At 44.1% G+C, this 13,461-nt stretch overlaps 1 protein-coding gene and 29 non-coding genes across 30 annotated transcripts in view; 29 read left to right on the top strand and 1 right to left on the bottom strand.

The window, feature by feature from the left end:
• Positions 1 to 13,461, bottom strand: part of LOC149967509 (uncharacterized) — a 61,602-nt gene that overhangs the window by 43,581 nt on the left and 4,560 nt on the right. The gene's annotated exons all lie outside the window — the stretch shown is intronic.
• Positions 253 to 325, top strand: TRNAN-GUU (transfer RNA asparagine (anticodon GUU)). Its single transcript has one exon. It is a non-coding gene; the product is annotated as a tRNA-Asn (tRNA).
• Positions 829 to 901, top strand: TRNAS-GCU (transfer RNA serine (anticodon GCU)). Its single transcript has one exon. It is a non-coding gene; the product is annotated as a tRNA-Ser (tRNA).
• On the top strand, positions 1,789 to 1,861 carry TRNAN-GUU (transfer RNA asparagine (anticodon GUU)). Its single transcript has one exon. It is a non-coding gene; the product is annotated as a tRNA-Asn (tRNA).
• On the top strand, positions 2,173 to 2,245 carry TRNAN-GUU (transfer RNA asparagine (anticodon GUU)). Its single transcript has one exon. It is a non-coding gene; the product is annotated as a tRNA-Asn (tRNA).
• TRNAI-GAU (transfer RNA isoleucine (anticodon GAU)) lies at positions 2,365 to 2,437 on the top strand. Its single transcript has one exon. It is a non-coding gene; the product is annotated as a tRNA-Ile (tRNA).
• TRNAN-GUU (transfer RNA asparagine (anticodon GUU)) lies at positions 2,557 to 2,629 on the top strand. Its single transcript has one exon. It is a non-coding gene; the product is annotated as a tRNA-Asn (tRNA).
• Positions 2,941 to 3,013, top strand: TRNAN-GUU (transfer RNA asparagine (anticodon GUU)). The gene has a single exon. It is a non-coding gene; the product is annotated as a tRNA-Asn (tRNA).
• Positions 3,325 to 3,397, top strand: TRNAN-GUU (transfer RNA asparagine (anticodon GUU)). The gene has a single exon. It is a non-coding gene; the product is annotated as a tRNA-Asn (tRNA).
• On the top strand, positions 3,517 to 3,589 carry TRNAN-GUU (transfer RNA asparagine (anticodon GUU)). The gene has a single exon. It is a non-coding gene; the product is annotated as a tRNA-Asn (tRNA).
• Positions 3,709 to 3,781, top strand: TRNAN-GUU (transfer RNA asparagine (anticodon GUU)). The gene has a single exon. It is a non-coding gene; the product is annotated as a tRNA-Asn (tRNA).
• TRNAN-GUU (transfer RNA asparagine (anticodon GUU)) lies at positions 4,285 to 4,357 on the top strand. The gene has a single exon. It is a non-coding gene; the product is annotated as a tRNA-Asn (tRNA).
• On the top strand, positions 4,669 to 4,741 carry TRNAN-GUU (transfer RNA asparagine (anticodon GUU)). The gene has a single exon. It is a non-coding gene; the product is annotated as a tRNA-Asn (tRNA).
• Positions 5,245 to 5,317, top strand: TRNAN-GUU (transfer RNA asparagine (anticodon GUU)). Its single transcript has one exon. It is a non-coding gene; the product is annotated as a tRNA-Asn (tRNA).
• Positions 5,437 to 5,509, top strand: TRNAN-GUU (transfer RNA asparagine (anticodon GUU)). The gene has a single exon. It is a non-coding gene; the product is annotated as a tRNA-Asn (tRNA).
• TRNAN-GUU (transfer RNA asparagine (anticodon GUU)) lies at positions 5,629 to 5,701 on the top strand. Its single transcript has one exon. It is a non-coding gene; the product is annotated as a tRNA-Asn (tRNA).
• On the top strand, positions 5,821 to 5,893 carry TRNAN-GUU (transfer RNA asparagine (anticodon GUU)). Its single transcript has one exon. It is a non-coding gene; the product is annotated as a tRNA-Asn (tRNA).
• On the top strand, positions 6,205 to 6,277 carry TRNAN-GUU (transfer RNA asparagine (anticodon GUU)). Its single transcript has one exon. It is a non-coding gene; the product is annotated as a tRNA-Asn (tRNA).
• On the top strand, positions 6,589 to 6,661 carry TRNAN-GUU (transfer RNA asparagine (anticodon GUU)). The gene has a single exon. It is a non-coding gene; the product is annotated as a tRNA-Asn (tRNA).
• Positions 6,781 to 6,853, top strand: TRNAN-GUU (transfer RNA asparagine (anticodon GUU)). Its single transcript has one exon. It is a non-coding gene; the product is annotated as a tRNA-Asn (tRNA).
• TRNAN-GUU (transfer RNA asparagine (anticodon GUU)) lies at positions 6,973 to 7,045 on the top strand. Its single transcript has one exon. It is a non-coding gene; the product is annotated as a tRNA-Asn (tRNA).
• On the top strand, positions 7,165 to 7,237 carry TRNAN-GUU (transfer RNA asparagine (anticodon GUU)). The gene has a single exon. It is a non-coding gene; the product is annotated as a tRNA-Asn (tRNA).
• TRNAN-GUU (transfer RNA asparagine (anticodon GUU)) lies at positions 7,357 to 7,429 on the top strand. Its single transcript has one exon. It is a non-coding gene; the product is annotated as a tRNA-Asn (tRNA).
• TRNAN-GUU (transfer RNA asparagine (anticodon GUU)) lies at positions 7,549 to 7,621 on the top strand. The gene has a single exon. It is a non-coding gene; the product is annotated as a tRNA-Asn (tRNA).
• TRNAN-GUU (transfer RNA asparagine (anticodon GUU)) lies at positions 7,741 to 7,813 on the top strand. Its single transcript has one exon. It is a non-coding gene; the product is annotated as a tRNA-Asn (tRNA).
• Positions 7,933 to 8,005, top strand: TRNAN-GUU (transfer RNA asparagine (anticodon GUU)). The gene has a single exon. It is a non-coding gene; the product is annotated as a tRNA-Asn (tRNA).
• Positions 8,125 to 8,197, top strand: TRNAN-GUU (transfer RNA asparagine (anticodon GUU)). The gene has a single exon. It is a non-coding gene; the product is annotated as a tRNA-Asn (tRNA).
• On the top strand, positions 8,509 to 8,581 carry TRNAN-GUU (transfer RNA asparagine (anticodon GUU)). The gene has a single exon. It is a non-coding gene; the product is annotated as a tRNA-Asn (tRNA).
• On the top strand, positions 8,701 to 8,773 carry TRNAN-GUU (transfer RNA asparagine (anticodon GUU)). Its single transcript has one exon. It is a non-coding gene; the product is annotated as a tRNA-Asn (tRNA).
• Positions 8,893 to 8,965, top strand: TRNAN-GUU (transfer RNA asparagine (anticodon GUU)). Its single transcript has one exon. It is a non-coding gene; the product is annotated as a tRNA-Asn (tRNA).

The raw sequence follows: 13,461 nt of genomic DNA, 5'->3' as shown, positions 1-13,461 counted from the left end.
GGGCCAACGTAGGAGAATGAAGAATAAATCGTCGAGTAATACGTTACCCCCTATGTCGGAGCCTCCGTGGCGCAATGGTGAGCGCGTTCGGCTGTTAACCGAAAGTTTAATGGTTCGAGTCCATCCGGTGGCGACGCTTCTCTTTTTACTCGCGTTCATTCCTTATCAATATTATATTTTAAGAAAAGTGAGGGGCCAACGTAGGAGAATGAAGAATAAATTGTCGAGTAATACGTTACCCCCTATGTCGGAGCCTCCGTGGCGCAATGGTTAGCGCGTTCGGCTGTTAACCGAAAGGTTGATGGTTCGAGTCCATCCGGTGGCGACGCTTCTCTTTTTACTCGCGTTCATTCCTTATCAATATTATATTTTAAGAAAAGTGAGGGGCCAACGTAGGAGAATGAAGCATAAATTGTCGAGTAATACGTTACCCCCTATGTCGGAGCCTCCGTGGCGCAATGGTGAGCGCGTTCGGCTGTTAACCGAAAGATTGATGGTTCGAGTCCATCCGGTGGCGATGCTTCTCTTTTTACTCGCGTTCATTCCGTATCATTATTATATTTTAAGAAAAGTGAGGGGCCAACGTAGGAGAATGAAGAATAAATTGTCGAGTAATACGTTACCCCCTATGTCTGAGCCTCCGTGGCGCAATGGTGAGCGCGTTCGGCTGTTAACCAAAAGGTTGATAATTCGAGTCCATACGGTGGCGACGCTTCTCTTTTTACTCGCGTTCATTCCGTATCATTATTATATTTTAAGAAAAGTGAGGGACCAACGTAGGAGAATGAAGAATAAATCGTCGAGTAATACGTTACCAACTATGTCGGAGCCTCCGTGGCGCAATGGTGAGCGATTTCGGCTGCTAACCGAAAGGTTGATGGTTCGAGTCCATCCGGTGGCGACGCTTCTCTTTTTACTCGCGTTCATTCCGTATCATTATTATATTTTAAGAAAAGTGAGGGGCCAACGTAGGAGAATGAAGAATAAATCGTCGAGTAATACGTTACCCCCTATGTCTGAGCCTCCGTGGCGCAATGGTGAGCGCGTTCGGCTGTTAACCGAAAGGTTGATGGTTCGAGTCCATACGGTGGCGACGCTTCTCTTTTTACTCGCGTTCATTCCGTATCATTATTATATTTTAAGAAAAGTGAGGGGCCAACGTAGGAGATAGAAGAATAAATCGTCGAGTAATACGTTACCCCCTATGTCTGAGCCTCCGTGGCGCAATGGTGAGCGCGTTCGGCTGTTAACCGAAAGGTTGATGGTTCAAGTCCATACGGTGGCGACGCTTCTCTTTTTACTCGCGTTCATTCCGTATCATTATTATATTTTAAGAAAAGTGAGGGGCCAACGTAGGAGAATGAAGAATAAATTGTCGAGTAATACGTTACCCCCTATGTCTGAGCCTCCGTGGCGCAATGGTGAGCGCGTTCGGCTGTTAACCAAAAGGTTGATGGTTCGAGTCCATACGGTGGCGACGCTTCTCTTTTTACTCGCGTTCATTCCGTATCATTATTAAATTTTAAGAAAAGTGAGGGGCCAACGTAGGAGAATGAAGAATAAATCGTCGAGTAAAACGTAACCCGCTATGTCGGAGCCTCCGTGGCGCAATGGTGAGCGCGTTCGGCTGTTAACCGAAAGGTTGATATTTCGAGTCCATACGGTGGCGACGCTTCTCTTTTTACTCGCGTTCATTCCGTATCATTATTATATTTTAAGAAAAGTGAGGGGCCAACGTAGGAGAATGAAGAATAAATCGTCGAGTAATACGTTACCCCCTATGTCGGAGCCTCCGTGGCGCAATGGTGAGCGCGTTCGGCTGTTAACCGAAAGGTTGATGGTTCGAGTCCATCCGGTGGCGATGCTTCTCTTTTTACTCGCGTTCATTCCGTATCATTATTATATTTTAAGAAAAGTGAGGGGCCAACGTAGGAGAATGAAGAATAAATTGTCGAGTAATACGTTACCCCCTATGTCTGAGCCTCCGTGGCGCAATGGTGAGCGCGTTCGGCTGTTAACCAAAAGGTTGATGGTTCGAGTCCATACGGTGGCGACGCTTCTCTTTTTACTCGCGTTCATTCCGTATCATTATTAAATTTTAAGAAAAGTGAGGGGCCAACGTAGGAGAATGAAGAATAAATCGTCGAGTAAAACGTAACCCGCTATGTCGGAGCCTCCGTGGCGCAATGGTGAGCGCGTTCGGCTGTTAACCGAAAGGTTGATGGTTCGAGTCCATCCGGTGGCGACGCTTCTATTTTTACTCGCGTTCATTCCGTATCATTATTATATTTTAAGAAAAGTGAGGGGCCAACGTAGGAGAATGAAGAATAAATCGTCGAGTAATACGTTACCAACTATGTCGGAGCCTCCGTGGCGCAATGGTGAGCGCTTTCGGCTGATAACCGAAAGGTTGATGGTTCGAGTCCATCCGGTGGCGACGCTTCTCTTTTTACTCGCGTTCATTCCGTATCATTATTATATTTTAAGAAAAGTGAGGGGCCAACGTAGGAGAATGAAGAATAAATCGTCGAGTAATACGTTACCCCCTATGTCGGAGCCTCCGTGGCGCAATGGTGAGCGCTTTCGGCTGTTAACCGAAAGGTTGATGGTTCGAGTCCATCCGGTGGCGACGCTTCTCTTTTTACTCGCGTTCATTCCGTATCATTATTATATTTTAAGAAAAGTGAGGGGCCAACGTAGGAGAATGAAGAATAAATTGTCGAGTAATACGTTACCCCCTATGTCGGAGCCTCCGTGGCGCAATGGTTAGCGCGTTCGGCTGTTAACCGAAAGGTTGACGGTTCGAGTCCATCCGGTGGCGACGCTTCTCTTTTTACTCGCGTTCATTCCGTATCATTATTATATTTTAAGAAAAGTGAGGGGCCAACGTAGGAGAATGAAGAATAAATTGTCGAGTAATACGTTACCCCCTATGTCGGAGCCTCCGTGGCGCAATGGTGAGCGCGTTCGGCTGTTAACCGAAAGGTTGATGGTTCGAGTCCATCCGGTGGCGACGCTTCTCTTTTTACTCGCGTTCATTCCGTATCATTATTATATTTTAAGAAAAGTGAGGGGCCAACGTAGGAGAATGAAGAATAAATTGTCGAATAATACGTTACCCCCTATGTCGGAGCCTCCGTGGCGCAATGGTGAGCGCGTTCGGCTGTTAACCGAAAGGTTGATAATTCGAGTCCATCCGGTGGCGACGCTTCTCTTTTTACTCGCGTTCATTCCGTATCATTATTATATTTTAAGAAAAGTGAGGGGCCAACGTAGGAGAATGAAGAATAAATTGTCGAGTAATACGTTACCCCCTATGTCGGAGCCTCCGTGGCGCAATGGTGAGCGCGTTCGGCTGTTAACCGAAAGGTTGATGGTTCGAGTCCATCCGGTGGCGACGCTTCTCTTTTTACTCGCGTTCATTCCGTATCATTATTATATTTTAAGAAAAGTGAGGGGCCAACGTAGGAGAATGAAGAATAAATTGTCGAGTAATACGTTACCCCCTATGTCGGAGCCTCCGTGGCGCAATGGTGAGCGCGTTCGGCTGTTAACCGAAAGGTTGATGGTTCGAGTCCATCCGGTGGCGACGCTTCTCTTTTTACTCGCGTTCATTCCGTATCATTATTATATTTTAAGAAAAGTGAGGGGCCAACGTAGGAGAATGAAGAATAAATTGTCGAGTAATACGTTACCCCCTATGTCGGAGCCTCCGTGGCGCAATGGTGAGCGCGTTCGGCTGTTAACCGAAAGGTTGATGGTTCGAGTCCATCCGGTGGCGACGCTTCTCTTTTTACTCGCGTTCATTCCGTATCATTATTATATTTTAAGAAAAGTGAGGGGCCAACGTAGGAGAATGAAGAATAAATTGTCGTGTAATACGTTACCCCCTATGTCGGAGTCTCCGTGGCGCAATGGTGAGCGCGTTCGGCTGTTAACCGAAAGGTTGATGGTTCGAGTCCATCCGGTGGCGACGCTTCTCTTTTTACTCGCGTTCATTCCGTATCATTATTATATTTTAAGAAAAGTGAGGGGCCAACGTAGGAGAATGAAGAATAAATTGTCGAGTAATACGTTACCCCCTATGTCGGAGCCTCCGTGGCGCAATGGTTAGCGCGTTCGGCTGTTAACCGAAAGGTTGAGGGTTCGAGTCCATCCGGTGGCGACGCTTATCTTTTTACTCGCGTTCATTCCGTATCATTATTATATTTTAAGAAAAGTGAGGGGCCAACGTAGGAGAATGAAGAATAAATTGTCGAGTAATACGTTACCCCCTATGTCGGAGCCTCCGTGGCGCAATGGTGAGCGCGTTCGGCTGTTAACCGAATGGTTGATGGTTCGAGTCCATCCGGTGGCGACGCTTCTCTTTTTACTCGCGTTCATTCCGTATCATTATTATATTTTAAGAAAAGTGAGGGGCCAACGTAGGAGAATGAAGAATAAATCGTCGAGTAATACGTTACCAACTATGTCGGAGCCTCCGTGGCGCAATGGTGAGCGCTTTCGGCTGTTAACCGAAAGGTTGATGGTACGAGTCCATCCGGTGGCGACGCTTCTCTTTTTACTCGCGTTCATTCCGTATCATTATTATATTTTAAGAAAAGTGAGGGGCCAACGTAGGAGAATGAAGAATAAATCGTCGAGTAATACGTTACCCCCTATGTCGGAGCCTCCGTGGCGCAATGGTGAGCGCTTTCGGCTGTTAACCGAAAGGTTGATGGTTCGAGTCCATCCGGTGGCGACGCTTCTCTTTTTACTCGCGTTCATTCCGTATCATTATTATATTTTAAGAAAAGTGAGGGGCCAACGTAGGAGAATGAAGAATAAATTGTCGAGTAATACGTTACCCCCTATGTCGGAGCCTCCGTGGCGCAATGGTTAGCACGTTCGGCTGTTAAGCGAAAGGTTGATGGTTCGAGTCCATCCGGTGGCGACCCCTCTCTTTTTACTCGCGTTCATTCCGTATCATTATTATATTTTAAGAAAAGTGAGGGGCCAACGTAGGAGAATGAAGAATAAATTGTCGAGTAATACGTTACCCCCTATGTCTGAGCCTCCGTGGCGCAATGGTTAGCGCGTTCGGCTGTTAACCGATAGGTATATCGTTCGAGTCCATCCGGTGGCGACCCCTCTCTTTTTACTCGCGTTCATTCCGTATCATTATTATATTTTAAGAAAAGTGAGGGGCCAACGTAGGAGAATGAAGAATAAATTGTCGAGTAATACGTTACCCCCTATGTCGGAGCCTCCGTGGCGCAATGGTGAGCGCGTTCGGCTGTTAACCGAAAGGTTGATGGTTCGAGTCCATCCGGTGGCGACGCTTCTCTTTTTACTCGCGTTCATTCCGTATCATTATTATATTTTAAGAAAAGTGAGGGGCCAACGTAGGAGAATGAAGAATAAATTGTCGAGTAATACGTTACCCCCTATGTCGGAGCCTCCGTGGCGCAATGGTGAGCGCGTTCGGCTGTTAACCGAAAGGTTGATGGTTCGAGTCCATCCGGTGGCGACGCTTCTCTTTTCACTCGCGTTCATTCCGTATCATTATTATATTTTAAGAAAAGTGAGGGGCCAACGTAGGAGAATGAAGAATAAATTGTCGAGTAATACGTTACCCCCTATGTCGGAGCCTCCGTGGCGCAATGGTTAGCGCGTTCGGCTGTTAACCGAAAGGTTGATGGTTCGAGTCCATCCGGTGGCGACGCTTCTCTTTTTACTCGCGTTCATTCCGTATCATTATTATATTTTAAGAAAAGTGAGGGGCCAACGTAGGAGAATGAAGAATAAATTGTCGAGTAATACGTTACCCCCTATGTCGGAGCCTCCGTGGCGCAATGGTTAGCGCGTTCGGCTGTTAACCGAAAGGTTGATGGTTCGAGTCCATCCGGTGGCGACGCTTCTCTTTTCACTCGCGTTCATTCCGTATCATTATTATATTTTAAGAAAAGTGAGGGGCCAACGTAGGAGAATGAAGAATAAATTGTCGAGTAATACGTTACCCCCTATGTCTGAGCCTCCGTGGCGCAATGGTTAGCGCGTTCGGCTGTTAACCGATAGGTATATCGTTCGAGTCCATCCGGTGGCGACCCCTCTCTTTTTACTCGCGTTCATTCCGTATCATTATTATATTTTAAGAAAAGTGAGGGGCCAACGTAGGAGAATGAAGAATAAATTGTCGAGTAATACGTTACCCCCTATGTCGGAGCCTCCGTGGCGCAATGGTTAGCGCGTTCGGCTGTTAACCGAAAGGTTGATGGTTCGAGTCCATCCGGTGGCGACGCTTCTCTTTTCACTCGCGTTCATTCCGTATCATTATTATATTTTAAGAAAAGTGAGGGGCCAACGTAGGAGAATGAAGAATAAATTGTCGAGTAATACGTTACCCCCTATGTCTGAGCCTCCGTGGCGCAATGGTTAGCGCGTTCGGCTGTTAACCGATAGGTATATCGTTCGAGTCCATCCGGTGGCGACCCCTCTCTTTTTACTCGCGTTCATTCCGTATCATTATTATATTTTAAGAAAAGTGAGGGGCCAACGTAGGAGAATGAAGAATAAATTGTCGAGTAATACGTTACCCCCTATGTCGGAGCCTCCGTGGCGCAATGGTGAGCGCGTTCGGCTGTTAACCGAAAGGTTGATGGTTCGAGTCCATCCGGTGGCGACGCTTCTCTTTTTACTCGCGTTCATTCCGTATCATTATTATATTTTAAGAAAAGTGAGGGGCCAACGTAGGAGAATGAAGAATAAATTGTCGAGTAATACGTTACCCCCTATGTCGGAGCCTCCGTGGCGCAATGGTGAGCGCGTTCGGCTGTTAACCGAAAGGTTGATGGTTCGAGTCCATCCGGTGGCGACGCTTCTCTTTTCACTCGCGTTCATTCCGTATCATTATTATATTTTAAGAAAAGTGAGGGGCCAACGTAGGAGAATGAAGAATAAATTGTCGAGTAATACGTTACCCCCTATGTCGGAGCCTCCGTGGCGCAATGGTTAGCGCGTTCGGCTGTTAACCGAAAGGTTGATGGTTCGAGTCCATCCGGTGGCGACGCTTCTCTTTTTACTCGCGTTCATTCCGTATCATTATTATATTTTAAGAAAAGTGAGGGGCCAACGTAGGAGAATGAAGAATAAATTGTCGAGTAATACGTTACCCCCTATGTCGGAGCCTCCGTGGCGCAATGGTTAGCGCGTTCGGCTGTTAACCGAAAGGTTGATGGTTCGAGTCCATCCGGTGGCGACGCTTCTCTTTTTACTCGCGTTCATTCCGTATCATTATTATATTTTAAGAAAAGTGAGGGGCCAACGTAGGAGAATGAAGAATAAATTGTCGAGTAATACGTTACCCCCTATGTCGGAGCCTCCGTGGCGCAATGGTGAGCGCGTTCGGCTGTTAACCGAAAGGTTGATGGTTCGAGTCCATCCGGTGGCGACGCTTCTCTTTTTACTCGCGTTCATTCCGTATCATTATTATATTTTAAGAAAAGTGAGGGGCCAACGTAGGAGAATGAAGAATAAATTGTCGAGTAATACGTTACCCCCTATGTCGGAGCCTCCGTGGCGCAATGGTGAGCGCGTTCGGCTGTTAACCGAAAGGTTGATGGTTCGAGTCCATCCGGTGGCGACGCTTCTCTTTTCACTCGCGTTCATTCCGTATCATTATTATATTTTAAGAAAAGTGACGGGCCAACGTAGGAGAATGAAGAATAAATTGTCGAGTAATACGTTACCCCCTATGTCGGAGCCTCCGTGGCGCAATGGTTAGCGCGTTCGGCTGTTAACCGAAAGGTTGATGGTTCGAGTCCATCCGGTGGCGACGCTTCTCTTTTTACTCGCGTTCATTCCGTATCATTATTATATTTTAAGAAAAGTGAGGGGCCAACGTAGGAGAATGAAGAATAAATTGTCGAGTAATACGTTACCCCCTATGTCGGAGCCTCCGTGGCGCAATGGTGAGCGCGTTCGGCTGTTAACCGAAAGGTTGATGGTTCGAGTCCATCCGGTGGCGACGCTTCTCTTTTTACTCGCGTTCATTCCGTATCATTATTATGTTTTAAGAAAAGTGAGGGGCCAACGTAGGAGAATGAAGAATAAATTGTCGAGTAATACGTTACCCCCTATGTCGGAGCCTCCGTGGCGCAATGGTTAGCGCGTTCGGCTGTTAACCGAAAGGTTGATGGTTCGAGTCCATCCGGTGGCGACGCTTCTCTTTTTACTCGCGTTCATTCCGTATCATTATTATATTTTAAGAAAAGTGAGGGGCCAACGTAGGAGAATGAAGAATAAATTGTCGAGTAATACGTTACCCCCTATGTCGGAGCCTCCGTGGCGCAATGGTGAGCGCGTTCGTCTGTTAACCGAAAGGTTGATGGTTCGAGTCCATCCGGTGGCGACGCTTCTCTTTTTACTCGCGTTCATTCCGTATCATTATTATATTTTAAGAAAAGTGAGGGGCCAACGTAGGAGAATGAAGAATAAATTGTCGAGTAATACGTTACCCCCTATGTCGGAGCCTCCGTGGCGCAATGGTGAGCGCGTTCGGCTGTTAACCGAAAGGTTGATGGTTCGAGTCCATCCGGTGGCGACGCTTCTCTTTTTACTCGCGTTCATTCCGTATCATTATTATATTTTAAGAAAAGTGAGGGGCCAACGTAGGAGAATGAAGAATAAATTGTCGAGTAATACGTTACCCCCTATGTCGGAGCCTCCGTGGCGCAATGGTTAGCGCGTTCGGCTGTTAACCGAAAGGTTGATGGTTCGAGTCCATCCGGTGGCGACGCTTCTCTTTTTACTCGCGTTCATTCCGTATCATTATTATATTTTAAGAAAAGTGAGGGGCCAACGTAGGAGAATGAAGAATAAATTGTCGAGTAATACGTTACCCCCTATGTCGGAGCCTCCGTGGCGCAATGGTGAGCGCGTTCGGCTGTTAACCGAAAGGTTGATGGTTCGAGTCCATCCGGTGGCGACGCTTCTCTTTTTACTCGCGTTCATTCCGTATCATTATTATATTTTAAGAAAAGTGAGGGGCCAACGTAGGAGAATGAAGAATAAATCGTCGAGTAATACGTTACCAACTATGTCGGAGCCTCCGTGGCGCAATGGTAAGCGCTTTCGGCTGTTAGCCGAAAGGTTGATGGTTCGAGTCCATACGGTGGCGACGCTTCTCTTCTTACTCGCGTTCATTCCGTATCATTATTATATTTTAAGAAAAGTGAGGGGCCAACGTAGGAGAATGAAGAATAAATTGTCGAGTAATACGTTACCCCCTATGTCGGAGCCTCCGTGGCGCAATGGTTAGCGCGTTCGGCTGTTAACCGAAAGGTTGATGGTTCGTGTCCATCCGGTGGCGACGCTTTACTTTTTACTCGCGTTCATTCCGTATCATTATTATATTTTAAGAAAAGTGAGGGGCCAACGTAGGAGAATGAAGAATAAATCGTCGAGTAATACGTTACCCCCTATGTCGGAGCCTCCGTGGCGCAATGGTGAGCGCGTTCGGCTGTTAACCGAAAGGTTGATGGTTCGAGTCCATACGGTGGCGACGCTTCTCTTTTTACTCGCGTTCATTCCGTATCATTATTATATTTTAAGAAAAGTGAGGGGCCAACGTAGGAGAATGAAGAATAAATCGTCGAGTAATACGTTACCCCCTATGTCGGAGCCTCCGTGGCGCAATGGTGAGCGCGATTGGCTGTTATCCGAAAGGAAGGTTGTACAGAAACGGTCTCTTTAGGACTTTTAGCCTATTTATCACAATCATTTTCAAAATCACCGAAAATTATCACAGCTGTATTAATTATCATAGTTATTATAATATTAGAATTATTTAATTTCCTTTTTTGGCGTTACATGCCATTACATCAAAATATTACCCAATATGGAGAAAGAACTTGAGCAGATCTATACTAACCCCGCAGACCCAGGGTCATTCGCTGGAGTTCGAGCGCTCTATAATTCAGCTCGACATAAAGGTTTAAAGGTCTCATTGGAAAAAGTAAAACAATTTCTAATAAAGCAGGATACATATACGCTGCATAAACCTGCTAGAAGACGATTCAAACGAAATCGAACTATTGTTTATGGAATTGACGAACAGTGGCAAGCGGACTTGGCAGATTTTCAGAAGCTGTCTAAATATAATTCAGGATCTCGCTACGTATTATGTATTATCGACATATTTAGCAAATACGCTATGGCTGTAGCGGTTAAAAATAAGAAAGGTGTAACAATTTTAGAAACGTAACGTAACGTTTTTGAAAAAGGCCGTCAACCGAAAAGAATTCAAAGTGATCATGGAAACGAATTTGTCTGTCAAGAAGTGCAGAGTGAATTACAACGAAGGAACATTAAATTTTTGGCTACCCGATCAGAAGTGAAAGCGTCCATTATTGAAAGATTCATTAGAAGTTTTAAATCTCGTTTATATCGCTATTTCATGCAGAATAACACCCTTAAATATATCGACGTTTTAGATGATATTATAAACGCTTATAACAATAGTTATCACAGATCAATTAAATGTAAACCCGCGGAAGTTACTCTAGATAACTCTGCTAAAATATGGAAAAATCTTTACGGTTCGGTAAATTTTTCTCCTCCGTTAACATACGCGTTTGAAATTGGAGATATTTGTAGAATAAGTAGAAATTTATCAATTTTCGATAAGAAATATAACCCGAATTTTACTACAGAATTGTTTAAAATAGCTGAGAGACTACCACGTGACCCACCTGTATATAAGCTGATGGATTTAAATTCTAACCCCATTTTAGGAGTATTCTATCGAGAAGAGGTTCAGATTGTTGGTCGAGATTTAAAAGACTGTTACTTCATAATCGAAAAAGTAATAAAAAAGAGGAAAAAATCGGACGGCCGCGTAGAACTGTATGTCAAGTGGCAAGATTACGACCCTACATTTAATTCTTGGATACAAGAAGTGGATTTAAAATGAGTTTTTACGTAACGCTACCTTCAGATTCCTCGTCATTATATTACCAAGATAATAGCGTTGGTAAATTTCGAACGTATTTAGCTGAACCGTTAAGATTTGAGGAACAGTACGAAGTTGGGTTAGCGGAGATAAGCTATCCTCGGACATGGCATAACGTTCGAAAACCTAATCTATTGGTTATTAAAGACCCTCTCGAATATGATAAAATGACTGATAACCCTCTAGTTAAAGACCCTCTCGAATATGATAAAATAATTGAAGTTCCCGCGGGTTTTTATAAAACTCCGGAAGAACTATTACATGTTATGAACGTCCACAACCAAGAAGAAGAACAAGTTACATTCGCTTATTTAAATTATTCTAATCGAATTAAAGTTTAATTGCAACCGAAAATCAGAGCTGTAATTGGCCCCGATCTATCGATTTTACTAGGTTTTAAGGATAGAAGAGATAATGATTTCACCATTTTAAATTCAATGATAACCCCCTACCCAGTTGATATGAACGCTGGGTTACATTCCTTATTCGTTTATTCTGATCTGGTTGAAAATAGCGTTGTTGGGGATAGTTTAGCACCTCTATTAAGAATCATAAGCGTCGAAGAGAAAGCCGAGTCTAATGGGAAAACAACTACAAAAATATTTTCACAACCTCATTACCTACCAATCGTGTGTAATAATATTAAGACTATAGAGATTAATATAACAGATGATTTAGGTGAGCCAATACAGTTTCATAGTGGAAAAGCTCACGTTGTATTACATTTTAAACCCCGTAAAATGTGGACTTCACTATAAACCTTTAATCATTCAGGACACACCTTCATTCTAGCTTAAGAGAGCGAACAGTTAACATCATGAGGTCTGAATATTCACCTTCGAGAACTGATTATGAAAGTTACTATTTAAACCAGGTTGGTTTCGGTGGAATACCTGTATATAGAGGTTTTTATCTGTGCAAAGAGGACATGGATTAGGAAATATATTATCTTCAGCGTTTAGATTCGCGGTACCTTTACTGAAGAAAGGCGCTTCTTACTTGGGAAAAAAACTTTTAAGTACCGGAGCGTAAGTAGCGACCGATGTTGTTAGCGGAGTCCCAATTAAAACAGCGCTTAAATCGCATTCTATTAACGCTGGAAGGGAAACTTTAGCTTCAGCAGCTGATGAAGCCATGAGACTAACATCTTCAGCTACGGATCATATTAAAAGAATGACGGGTTCCGGAAATAAAAGGAAACGAACTCAGTCGAAAAGCGCCATTTCAACAGCAGGCAGGATAGCGAAAGGACGGTTCCGTAAACGTTCCGATATATTCTCATAATGTCCCTTTTACACCCGCACTCAGTTGAGTGTATAAATTCCGAGCTAGATTTGTTTCAAGTACCTATGACACAATCTTCGATTATTGGTGGAGAATGGGTTGAGTATAATCCAATATCAAATATAGTTGATAACGCATCAATTACATTTTCTATCAACGGTAACTCTGAAACGTATATAGACCTTTCACAAACTTTGCTGCACGTTCGAGTTAAGGTAACTAAAGATAATGGTCAACTACCGCAACCCGCGGTTCCAGGTGTTGCGGGTGGGGCCGCCGGAACTCCAGCCGACAATATCGCCCCCGAGAATTTGTTTCTTCATTCGCTTTTTAGCGACGTCCACGTATTTCTTAATGAAAGATCAGTAACACCTTCCAGTCAAAATTACGTTTATAAAAGTATGATACAAACTTTATTAACGTTCGGAGATTCTGCGAAAAAAAGTTATTTAACGAGTTCACTTTTCTATCGGGATACGCCTGGAAAGTTCGATTCATTTTTCGATAACGATGGTTTCTCTAAACGAGCGAGTTTAGCGCAAAAAGGGGCGATTGACTTGTTAGGCGTAGTCCATACTGATTTATGTCAACAACCACGCTTTTTATTAAATATGGTTGATTTGAAATTTAAATTCGATAAAAATAGAGCAGCTTTTTGCGTTCATTCCGACGTAAAATGTAAAGTGGAGATTTTATCAGCTTCCCTTTATCTGAGGAAAGTTAAAGTGATACCGGAACTATCGCTCGCTCAAGCCAAGGCGTTACAATATGGAACCGCTAAATATCCTGTAACTCGTTCGGAGTGCACCTCATTTTCTATACCCGCTGGTCTTATTGCTAGTGTGCAAGATCATTTATTTACCGGACAAGCACCCAAGAAAGTTGTTATCGGGTTTGTGGAACAAAAAGCGTTTCTAGGAGATTTGAAAAAATCACCGTACAACTTTCAACATTTCGATTTATCAAGCATTGGATTGTACATTGACGGTAGCAGCGTCCCTCATAAGGCGTTATCTCTAAACTTTGAGGAAAATCCATATATTCAAGCGTATTGCAATCTTTTCATTCAAACTAATCAGTGGAACGTAGATGAAGGGAATCAGATAAGTCGGGAAGATTACCCTAACGGAAATTGTTTATTCGCGTACAATTTAACCTCGGATCTTAATAACAACGCTAATCACTTG

Source organism: Leiobunum rupestre, chromosome 1 (genome assembly GCF_980474605.1).
Source record: "Leiobunum rupestre chromosome 1, qqLeiRupe1.1.hap1, whole genome shotgun sequence".
Lineage (NCBI taxonomy): Eukaryota > Metazoa > Arthropoda > Arachnida > Opiliones > Sclerosomatidae > Leiobunum > Leiobunum rupestre.
This window is presented reverse-complemented; position numbering and strand designations above follow the sequence as displayed.